Source organism: Mercenaria mercenaria, chromosome 11 (assembly GCF_021730395.1).
Source record: "Mercenaria mercenaria strain notata chromosome 11, MADL_Memer_1, whole genome shotgun sequence".
Classification (NCBI taxonomy): Eukaryota; Metazoa; Mollusca; class Bivalvia; order Venerida; family Veneridae; genus Mercenaria; species Mercenaria mercenaria.
The window spans coordinates 67,082,952-67,094,594 of NC_069371.1; the positions used below are offsets into that span (position 1 = coordinate 67,082,952).

At 34.1% G+C, this 11,643-nt stretch overlaps 1 protein-coding gene across 5 annotated transcripts in view; it reads right to left on the minus strand.

Moving 5' to 3' along the window:
* The window catches only part of LOC123530670 (uncharacterized), a 30,623-nt gene extending 19,215 nt beyond the window's left edge, over positions 1–11,408 (minus strand). For 2 of the 5 annotated variants that reach the window (XM_053517631.1, XM_053517630.1), the window contains exons 1-2: positions 10,980–11,408; positions 2,355–2,460 (exon numbers count right to left, since the gene is read on the minus strand). The gene's annotated coding sequence lies outside the window, so the exon portion shown is untranslated. Of the gene's footprint in view, positions 1–2,354; positions 2,461–7,946; positions 8,036–10,979 lie in introns of those variants that run through there. The other 3 variants (XM_053517633.1, XM_053517632.1, XM_053517634.1) reach the window with 2 other exon arrangements.
* Positions 11,409–11,643: the final 235 nt, after the last annotated feature.

Sequence of the window (11,643 nt, forward strand, 5' to 3'; positions counted from 1 at the left end):
TAATTTTCGAATAAACTGAGACAAGATATTTAAAGTTAGTTTTATTGTTGAAGCATTTTTACCGTTAAACTGTTCTGGATGCTTTTATATTGGAAAGCTTCTCTCAGTATCTGTATTTAACTTAATCCAAAACTATGAGTTATATGTAAAATCTTGCTATATAATCAACTCGGTTTAGGCTGACTATTTATGCGGCAAACATTAAGAGTAGATTCCAAATGATTTATTCTTGTTCAATCACATATTTTTAGTGACATTGACATTTTTACAGTGGCGGATAGTTGTCGTAATTGTGAAAAGTAGCAAATAACCTCTCTATATTTTAAACTTTCACCATTTCAGACAGTTTAAATTTCTTTTGTATGGAAATATGACTATGACAGCAGCTCGAGATCGGGAAAATAGATTTATCAGAAAATCCTTACGGAAATTTATGAACGCTTTATTTTCCAAAATAAACACTGTGGTGTCATGTTTTTGCCCTTGATGTTGCACTGCGCGCGTGACTCTGAGCGGTTCTAGGTTTTATATATATATATATAGAAGAATAAGATAAACAGCAAATGTGTTTGATCTAATGTAAATGCTCGTGTACGTCAGTGTTAACAAGAGCTGCCTCTGTTATTTGTCACAATTAGTGACAATTTCCCCTGAAGCGTTCCCACGAATACTACAGTTATCTGCACAAAATATGTCAAAAAGTTTAGGGATTAATCATTATGTGACCTTGACCTTGACCTTGACTCAAGAGACATAGGTCATAAGCGCAACACACCTCTATAGAAATTATGATTAAATTTTGTGTCAATTTATTTTCAATTCCTTTGTAAATGGCAGACTTATCGAATAAACAAGAACCAATGTTAACGTTTGACTTCTGGTCTGGATCTTGTGTGTGACATGTTGCTCCATTGTGGGGAACATTTTGCCAAAACGTTTTCAAAATCCCTAGATGAATGGCAGTAATAAAACGGGCACATCTTAATATTTGACTTCTAAGCGTTACCTTGACTTTGGGACTAGTTCTTACGCATGACAAATTGTCTTATTATCGTCAACATTCATTCCAAATCATTTTAAAATCTCTTTATGAATAGCAGCATAATAGATTGGACACGAAACTGACTATGTTAACATATGACCTATAACTGTGACATTGACATTGGAGCTAGAGGTCTAGATCTTGCGCATGGAAGGTCTTCTCATTACGGTGAACATGTATGCCAAGATTGGTGAATGACAGCCCGGACAATAATTTACACGGACGCACGCACACACGGACGGGCAGTGTGATTGTTATGTGCCCACATTTTATATAAGGGATTCATTATTTTAAGCCATATACTGTTTGAGCTATGTGCATCACAAACAAAATATTCATTACCATTTAGGCTATTTCTTAGGCTGTAAATCTGAAATTAGCACTAAAATCTCAAGAAGTGTGCAAGGTCACATCATGATAGGACTCATTCAAGGTTTCATGCATAACATCAAATAATTTTGAGCAAGGCGCGCCACAAGGTAAAAATGTGCTTTTCAAACTATTTCAGGAACCACAGCATTAGAAATAGGGGAAAAAGCTAGTGAAATTGAAGGAGGTGCGCAAGTTCATATCATGATAAAGACATATGCAAGGTTTCATCAATTTTATTAGTTACAAAAATGTATATCAAATACTTTTTTGAGCTAGGCAATTTGTTTTGGAAGCACTTACGCATCCGCATCTGTATTCCCTCGCCACTCAGGGAGGCATAATAAGGATAATTCTTTTCAGTCACTGTGGCGATCTAATTAAAATAGATAGGCATAAATAATAATAACGCGAAGGGGATGAACGGTATTCGTTACTTATGCATCTGATCTTGAGTGGATCATCCTTTCACAAATGGGCTTTAAACGTTCAACATATAGGGAAAGTTGTCAAACTTATCGAATTAGATTTTGTTTTCATTAAATGTTATGCTGAGCTATCATAAATATCCTTTATGTTATCCAATGATCTTGAGTGTGAAGCATTTCGAGTTTCGTAACAAAGTGAGTGAAGAAATATTCTTTTAGCCTGTTTTAACATAAACAATACTCTGATTAAAAAACAAACAAACAAACATATTTTCATGGTGATACAAAGAATAAATTCCAAACGTATAGGTAATGTTTAAGGTGTCCAACATTATGGTAACTAGATGGGTGCGTAGATCTTTATATTGATAGAGAATAGAACATGTAAATCTTCGTTTTATATGGCTCTAACCATTTGAACGGTTTCATTTGAATTTACTCTGTCCAATAAAATATCAAAAGATATCTTTAATCAATACTGATATAAAATGTTAAGTTTAATAACTAAATTGTACCTTTCTATAATATGGCTTCTTAAAAATTCCCTCCAGTAATTGTTTTCGTCTTCCGGACATTTCTTAAACCCAGCTGACTAAAACACTTCTGTCAGAAGTTGTTTACCTGTAAGAAGCACACCTGTATTGAAGATTATTTATTTGCTTTTCGCGGCTAGGTAAAAAGCAATCTGACTTAAGTACTTGATCTTCTAAACGAAGATCTGAGAACGACCCATTTACGCACTGGCACCAGATCAGAAAGAAAATGCCTCCGTACGTGTTATACCCTACTCCTAGGTATTCTATAAGAACCATGGTCATGAACAGGAAAATATATTAACCCGTTTCAATCGCGCATTTAAGACCTAAAATACGCAGTGCGCTAAATGTGTACTATGTATATCAAACAAGTGGTAATTTATCTTCCATTGTGTATCGGTCACATTTTTTTATCTTAGAAAAATAACGCGTAGTTTATGGTAATTTCAACGTTACACAAAAAACTTGCTTGAACTTCCCTGGTGAAGTTCCGTTCTAGATTACAAAACCATTCTGATTGACTGTTGTGCAAATGTATGCCAATCCTCATTTTACCACACGTGTTCGTTAAAATGTGAAAATGCAGTCTAAATGTGCAAAATGAATATAATAAACAGAACAGATGCAGACCAATGTACGATTTCAAATTAAAGATCATATACAAGATGAATTTTATTCATCATTTGAGTTTTAGTATCAAATTGTGATGTTTTTAAATTCTGTTTTTGTTTGTTTACGTTTTGCCAAACATGTGCACACTGCCGTGACCTCTAGACGTTCATTAGGGAAGGTCAAGCAAGTTTTTTTCAGTAACGTTGACGAAAGCATAAAACATGTTGATAATCTCAGCAATATGCATTATTGAGACAATGTGACTGGTGAACGATGGAAGATAAATTATCGCTTGTTCAATATACTAGGAGCCCATTCATCGAACTGCATGTTTTAGTTGAGAAATGTACGACTGAATTAGGTTAGTGCACTTTCCCGTTCATGACCATGGTTCTTATAGAATACCTAGGGGTAGGGTATAACATGTTCTGCATTTCTTTTCTGGTCTGGTGCCAGTGCATTCAAGTACGTCTTCTGTATATTTTGGATTTCCAGTATTGCTATTTTATTTTAACAAATCAGACGACTTGTTCGAATGTCAAAGAGTAAGAAAAAATGCAGTCATTCCAGGGTTTGAACCCGGGACCCCTCGCTTACAAAGCAAGTGGCTTACCGCTTGAGCTAACCGGCTACCTGACACATTACGACATAAGAATTGTAAATATCAAAAGTCAAGGCTACAGGTAGCTTTGCAAAATGTTGTAAGTTAAGCTCTGATTGGCTAGCGAAAGGGTCGTCAGAACGAGGCTATGGATAGGTCGTTCTCAGATCCTATGCGTAGCGTAATAGGAGATGTACTTTAGTCAGACTGGGTAAAAAGGTTACAAAAATGTGTTTTGGTAATGGGGGAATACTTTGAAGGTGTAGCACTTAGGAAATCCGAACCCATTGACTGACTTTTTTGCAGGATCATTGTAAAACAATATTTTAATATTTTAAAGATGAGGGGTGCATTATACGTCTTCAGTGTTACCGTCTGACAATAATGACTGCAGTCGGTTAAAACGCGCTAAAATAAAAACCTTAAAATAAAAATAAAGCTTGTCTTCGGCCGTTAAAATTTAGATTGCCATTGTAGCCATGAAGCTCACTTCTACCATGTAATTACCCGTTATTATACAGCTACGCTTCATTCTTATCTTTCAAAGTTTATATATTTATATCTCCAACACACTGATCTTATTTAATTTCAAAGCTTATTTTGTCTTTGGTGTAGTGGTTTTTCAATTATCGCGGGCATCGGGCCAAATCGACAAGGATTTTTATGAAACATTATTATGATCTTTTTTTTTGTATCAATGATATCATATCACCATTTTTGTCAATTCACATTGTTACAATAATATCAACATTTTTGTCAATTCTCATTGTTACATCTGACGTTTGTTCAAAGATAACATCTTTTCAGTAGAACAATTCCATGTAACAATAGATTGTTACCAGATAAACCCACCGTTTCAAACAGACATAATGCAATTCTAATTGTTTAAATGCGAAAGATTAAAAATAATTTGGAATATTTATTTGAGGAATGTTTCAATAAAGTCATATTTATATACCAAAATATTTGTTTGGAACAAACACAAAGCTTATGGCGGTAGATTACTACTCGTGGAACACTGCGTTAGGTTTGATACCTGCCCCTCAATGAAATATATTTGCTCGCCGAAAATAATGTTGTCTCGGTGAAAACATTATTCTTCAAGGGGAAATAATATTCTCGATCTTACACTAAAACAAACAAATAATTATGGCTCCAAGATTTCCAGAGTTTTACAACAGATTTTAACATTCCTTTAATCTATAAATGTTACTGAAGATAGAAAACTCCGAAGGGGCCTCTGCACGCGATTGATTAATACCACTGGCTTCAAACCACATGCTCCTCACGTGCGGTTTTCCTCTTCCAGCAAACCTCTAAATTCGCAATATGACCTATAATTGTACCGGTGCGACGTTCAACCCAACAAAGACGAAAACAAAACAGAAAATTTTGCTTTGCTCTTAGCAGATTTTGATTATCATCATATATTTAAAATAGAAATAGATAAATATATGTACATGGATCGAAATGATAGGGAATGTAAATGTTGCGTCTCCATAACATAGAAAATGATTTACATATATTTCTTATATGCCAATTGTGTAAATGTTCACAAAGAAAGTATTTAAACTCTAAATTAACTCTAAATAGATTTGACAATCTGATGTCCATCGAAAACATGAATCAGTTATTGAATCTATATTGTGCGAATAGACTGAGAAAGGGTATCGAAAATTAGTTTTCTTTTTGAAGCATGTTTTTCCAGTTAGCATTTTGTATTTCGGAATAATGTCTTTAGACTAATCTGGATGTAATAATATTGAAAAACTTCTCTTTGTACCTGTATTTAACTTAGTCCAAAAGTATATGTACAAACAGTGTCCCTACATATTAACCCTGTTTGGACTAGAATCAATGAATATGTTTAAATGCTGAATAAGTGTTGTTTTTGTTACATGAAGAAGCAAAACCTAATTTAAATTAAAATCATCTTACCGGGTGCCTTTTGTGCGACAAATATAAATTTAAGAGTATTGTTAGATTCTAAATGATTTCATTAACAAACTCCTCTCATGTGCAACTACTTATTCTCATTCTTACTACTGTTTCGTGATTTTTTTTATTGACAATCTCTGCAGTGTCGGATTCTTATCGTAATTGTGAAAAAATAACGAATGTCTTATAATTATTTTAAATTTTTCACTCTTTTAGAGTTTAACCTTATCTCTTACGGGAAAAACAAACGGAGCTCGAGATAGGAAACGCAGATTTTTCGTATTGAAACCAGTATATCCTAGTTTTTGAGTAATCTTTAAAAGTTGAAATTAGGGAAACTTTGGATCATATTCATAACGGCCGTAAGCAGAAACGGCATGACATTAATATCGGATAAGGTAGAAAAATCTGCATTGTCGATCTCGAGCTCCTACGGGAAATATATAAAAGCATTTTTCAAAATTAATATTGTGACGTCAAGATTTTTGGCTTCCCTGTGCTCATGACTCTATGGCGATAAAACAGGTATATATTCAAAAGAATTGAATAAAAAAGAATGTATTTGTTTTACATGTAAGATTGAAATGTTTTTAGCTCGTGTACGGCAGAGTTAAAATTATATTAAATCGTGGCTGATGTTAGGTTCCACACGAAAAGAAATATATATCCTCAAGTGTTAAAATAAAGAAAGATTATAAAATGACATGTTTTGCCATTTTAGCTAAAGCTTGGCTTTGTAATGCATTCATCATAGATTCCTCATTAGTATTTCATAATAACATGTACTCGTTGAATAAAGTGTCAAATAGAAGGAACACATTCAATTAAGGAAAATATAAAATTGTTTTCACTGCGGGCTTTTGGGCCTCGTAGATGGGGCTACGGCGAATGTGTTCACATTACGTACGATCATCGTGTCATTATTTTGTAAGGCTATCATGAGACTACCGGGGGAAATCCATTAGGATGCTGTGCGGAACCTATACGTAAATCGCGCAATTTCAGAGCAGTTGCGGTGCAGGCAGTCTCCGCAAGTCTCCAAAGGAAATCGTACAACGCCTGTACGGCTTCCGTACAGAGGCTGTGCGGAAAAGATACGATGAGAGTGCAGACTCCTTGACGTTTTTGACCATTATAGTCCGCCGTGTGTAATGAGGAGTATTGTGTAAAAAACATTTTTCTACTTTTAGTTTACCAATCGCACACTGAAAAACGAGAAGTTTAAATACTTCTTGAACATTGTTTTGCCCATCACGGCAATGGTGCTGTCGCTGTTGGGTTGTCGTGCAATGATTGCTCAATATCAGTACGATTTCACGGGTAGTGCACTGGCAGCGAGTAGCAATCAAGCGGCGGCTTAACGAGGGTCATGAAAATTTCTCACAAGTGTACAAACTACGTACGACTTTTCACGGGCACCATGTCTTTGAAAAAGTTTGCTTTGCCTGCACGATCAGAGCACAGCCTTCTAACAAAATATACGTGCGGGGACTGTGCAATGTCCCCTGTGACATGACAACGGGCTACGGGTTTACGATAAATTTTCAAATTTGTATGGATCCCCATTATTTCATATTAAGAAATACACCTTTGTTGTATCTATTTTACTTTTAACAATATCAAATAATCACTGACTGTGCGGAATAGTCGCTTCAGAAATAAAGAAATCATTTCAACAAAAATAAGGATAATTCTTGTGTATCACTGTGAAAATCTGTATATTAAGATACTTACGCAGAAATATAAACAATAATTACGCGAAGTGAATGGACGCTATTCACGACATTGAAAAAGCATCGTTTCATAAATGGAATTCATTTACGATGTTTTCACCTGTCAATTAAACAAAAAAGTCATAACTAAAACTACGTAGTTTGGCTTTAACAGATATGAAAATTTCCAAATTCACCTAGATATTGCCTTCATTAAATGTTACGTTACACTTATCTTAAATATCATATAGGTTATACAATGGTCATAATATCAAGCATTTCGAGTTTGGTAACCAAGTCAGTGTTGTCCATTTTACATTAAAACTACTCCGATATAAAAAAGAAATAGAAGAAATATACACAGAAGCCACTTCTTAGAATCCTATTTCATCATTTGTATTTTCTATGCTCATTCAAAATATTCGTGGCAATTACCATTTGAGTTTTATGGTGACTGATTTCTGTCAACTCCGCGGACTACAAAGCGATAAGGCGTGGTTCGATGTCCTTGCCCGTTGTCGCTTTTTAGCTATGTCACAGGCCCCAGAGCAAACTTAATGTTTAAAGGTATCAAATATTACGAGTATGGTAACAAGTGGGTGCATAGATATTTATGTTATCATTTGATACTGTTGTCAAACATAAATTAAAATATTTTCATCAATATTGATACGAAGTGATTAGTTACTGTTAATAACTAAATTGTACCTTTCTATAATATGGTTTCCTTTAATCCCCTCTAGTCATTTTTTTTCTTATTTTCCAAATATTGCTAAAACATGGCATTTTAATAGTTGTAAACTTCTATCTGTGGCGGTTTACGTGCCAGCACACCAATATTGACTAGTATATTACTGTTATCTAATATATAGTTAGCTTTGTGTTAAAGCTAGTCAATGAAATGTTAACTATTATATTAATTGTTATTATCATAACAATGACATCAATTATGAGACTATCCTTTTGTATTGCTGTGTTTGTCCAGGTAGATAAAACAAAAGACATCCAGTATTTCCTTCCGTTTTATGCATAGATATTGAAAAGCACAATTCTGTTATTTATTTATTTATTTTTTTTGGAAGAGATCGAGACTTTTTCTCACAAACAGTAACTTTAATCCATGTCTAAACGCATATACATGTACCATTAAAACATTTAACAACTTTCATCTAGAAGGAGTCTTTTTGTGTTTGATATTTCAATAGCTAACACTCCGCTTGCAAATAGGTCGCGCAGAATGCAAGTTAAAACCTCCCATGGTACCCTGAAGCGTTGTTCTTTTTCGTTGTGCTTCTAGTAAAAAATTCTTATCATTGTCGAGACGGCCTTATATGAAGGAACAGGAATAAATATTCACTTCCTTATTTATAAGTTTGTGTCAAGAATGATTTAGAATAACGTAAAGATTTTACACAGAACTACAACCGCAGCAATTTTAATTGTACTTTTAGGTTAATGTTGTGACATCAAACATTTTGTAATGACTATTTTTATCTAGTTCACGCGTGTATTATTATTAATACATCAATTTGTCATTTGTTTTAAATTGCCATGTTATGTACTCCTGTGCCAAATAGAACTACTAACATCAACAACACATTTTCTATAAATCTGGTATTATAGTTATCCTATTAAATCACCCTAATGTTCATTTCAAAATTTAGTTGTCGCTTTGACTGATTTCTTTTGAATGAGTCATTCGTTCTTAATAGCATCCTATCACGTATATCACCATTCATGTTTAATATATCCAACTGCCATAGACTATTTCGAGCGAGAAAATGCAAAGAAAAAAAAAAAAACTTCTTTTCATCATGTTCAGAATGCATTGTTCATGTTGTTTAAATAAAAATATTCTCAGCGTCACTGAAATGGCCCTTATATTTTAAAAATCGCATTAGACTGTGTTAAAAGCATAACACGACTACATTTTTGACGCAGCTGAGACATGACTGGTGTAAAGATTTGTCAAATTCGATTAACTCCATTTGAGGCACGGGCTGCACGTGCAAAATGACTTTTTACAGCAATGTCGACATATACGAATTTTCTATCGCAAATCATTCATCGCACTTGAAAGTCAGTCGACAGACTAAAAGGAATACGTTAAAAAACCCAGAATATCCTTGCTAAGAATGCCACGTTTAAGGCACGATCAACGCCATCAGGCCATTTGCATGGTTGACGCCGAATCAAGTCGCGCAATTGCACGTCGTATGTGCTGTTCTCACCTGACAGTCATGAAATGGGTAAGGAGGCATGATCAGACAGGTTCTATGAGTAATAGACCGCGCACAGGCTATGAGAAAGTGACGTCGATATTATATAAAATAGTAAAGAGGTATATATCAGGTGGTAACTTTTCAGTGACGCTGAGTATATATATAATTTAAATAGTTTTCAAGGCATTGCAAGCCAGGAAAAAATTACATTTATACATTAAATAAATGCATGAGTTGCAAACAGAACGTAAAAGTTGAACTGTCAAAACTACAGAGTGCTTGAAAAAGCAGCAGACCACGGAATCCTGTTTCCGCCATCGATTTTTCGACTAGACAGACACTCGAAAACCTGAAATTAAGCAACTTATTTCAACTTTTCGTGCTATAAATTTACCGCGAAAAGTCGAAATCTTGAAGTTTTTGACCCGATAATTGTCGTGCAAACGTCAGCTGTTCGAACATATTTCAACTTCTCGTGCTAAGATACGTCCTCGAATAGCTGAAAAGTCGAAGTTTGTAACGCGACAATTGTCGTGCAAATGTCAACTTATCGACAGAATTTGTAGAGCAAAAGTATAGATTTTAAGTCTTAACTTCTACTTTTCGTGCCAGTTCTTTGTCCGATAATTTCGCGATATTAAATTTCGACTTTTCGTTCTAGGGTTAAGGTTAGGGTTACTTAGTTTAGGATTAGAGTACGGGTTAGGGTTAGTTAGTTATTCCTAGAAAGAAAAGTCGAAATTTAAGCGAAAATATCGCCCAAAGTCTTGGTCGAAAATTTGAAGAAAGGCCACTTTATTTCAACATTTTGCGCTAGATTATTGGTTGGCAAGTTGATGTTTGCTCGACAATTTTCGTGTCAAAATCTTCAAGATTTCTACTTTTCGCGGGACATCTTTGCGCTAGAAGTTGAAGGAAAGGCTTTTAAATTTTTACTTTTCGCGCTTGATTCTGGAAAGGGAAGTTGACGTTTGCACGACAATTGTCGTGTTAAAAACTTCAAGTTTTCGACTTTTCGCGTTATTTTTTTAGCGCGAAAAGTTGAAATTAGATGCTTCAAATCTTAAAATTTTCGTATACCTGTCTGCTCGAAAAGTCGATGGCGGAAACAGGATTCCGTAGCAGACTCTTGTGAGATTGATTTTTCAAGGTCCACGAAACACCCGTTTCATCCAAAAGTGTGCTTGCAGGGTACATGGCCTTTGTATCGTGAAATAGACTTGGATACACACCTGTGTGATGGCGAAACAGGTTAAACCAAGACGATAATAACGGAACAGGCTACTGATGAAATCTGACTATTCTTCCCGAAGTGTACCGGTGTTTCGTGATTATCACATTATGCAGAATGCGTGAGAATTCACAGAAATGATAAATGCATTTTTTCCTTCAAGTTTACAAAAACAAGTATTTCGGTATTTGTTCTTTCAAATATACAAACATACGTTGGTGAAAATGTACAATTTGGCAAATTTAGCTTTGCCGATGCGTAAATGAAAACAAATGATAAAATACTCACCAAAGTGTGGTTAACTCAATTTAAGTCCAAAATCTGCTTCAACTTTTAATCCACAAATAACACACTATGCTACACAATTTATATTATCCCCTGTAATGTGCAAGTTCGGCTTATTTTGATATACGAAACAGTCATAGATATACCACACTCTCTTTATATACAAAATGACAAAAAATAAGATATTTTACAACGATAAAAGATCGACAGCAAGCAACAGAAAATTAAACCAACCAGCGAAATCTACGATTGCTGTAACTCGCAAAATTTGATCAGGAACTGCCATTCAAATCTGCCTCATTTACATATTAATAATGCATGATTTTAAGAGTGATTCATCTCGTGAAATTGTTACTAAGGAAGAATGTTATTATTGTTTTTTAATTTCTTTTTCCAGATAGTTTAGAATATTTAAAATCTTGTTGTCCTCTGATTATTGTATGTCATGTATCATTTATAACCGTGTTAGAATGGAATATATATATATATATATATATATATATATATATATATATATAAAATATATATATATATATATATATATATATATATAATATATATATATATATATATATATTATATATTATTGCTCATGTATCAGTGTACAAACTAAATGTAATCAATTAAATCCTAAAATATTGAATCTTGAAGAATCGCACGGTTTAAG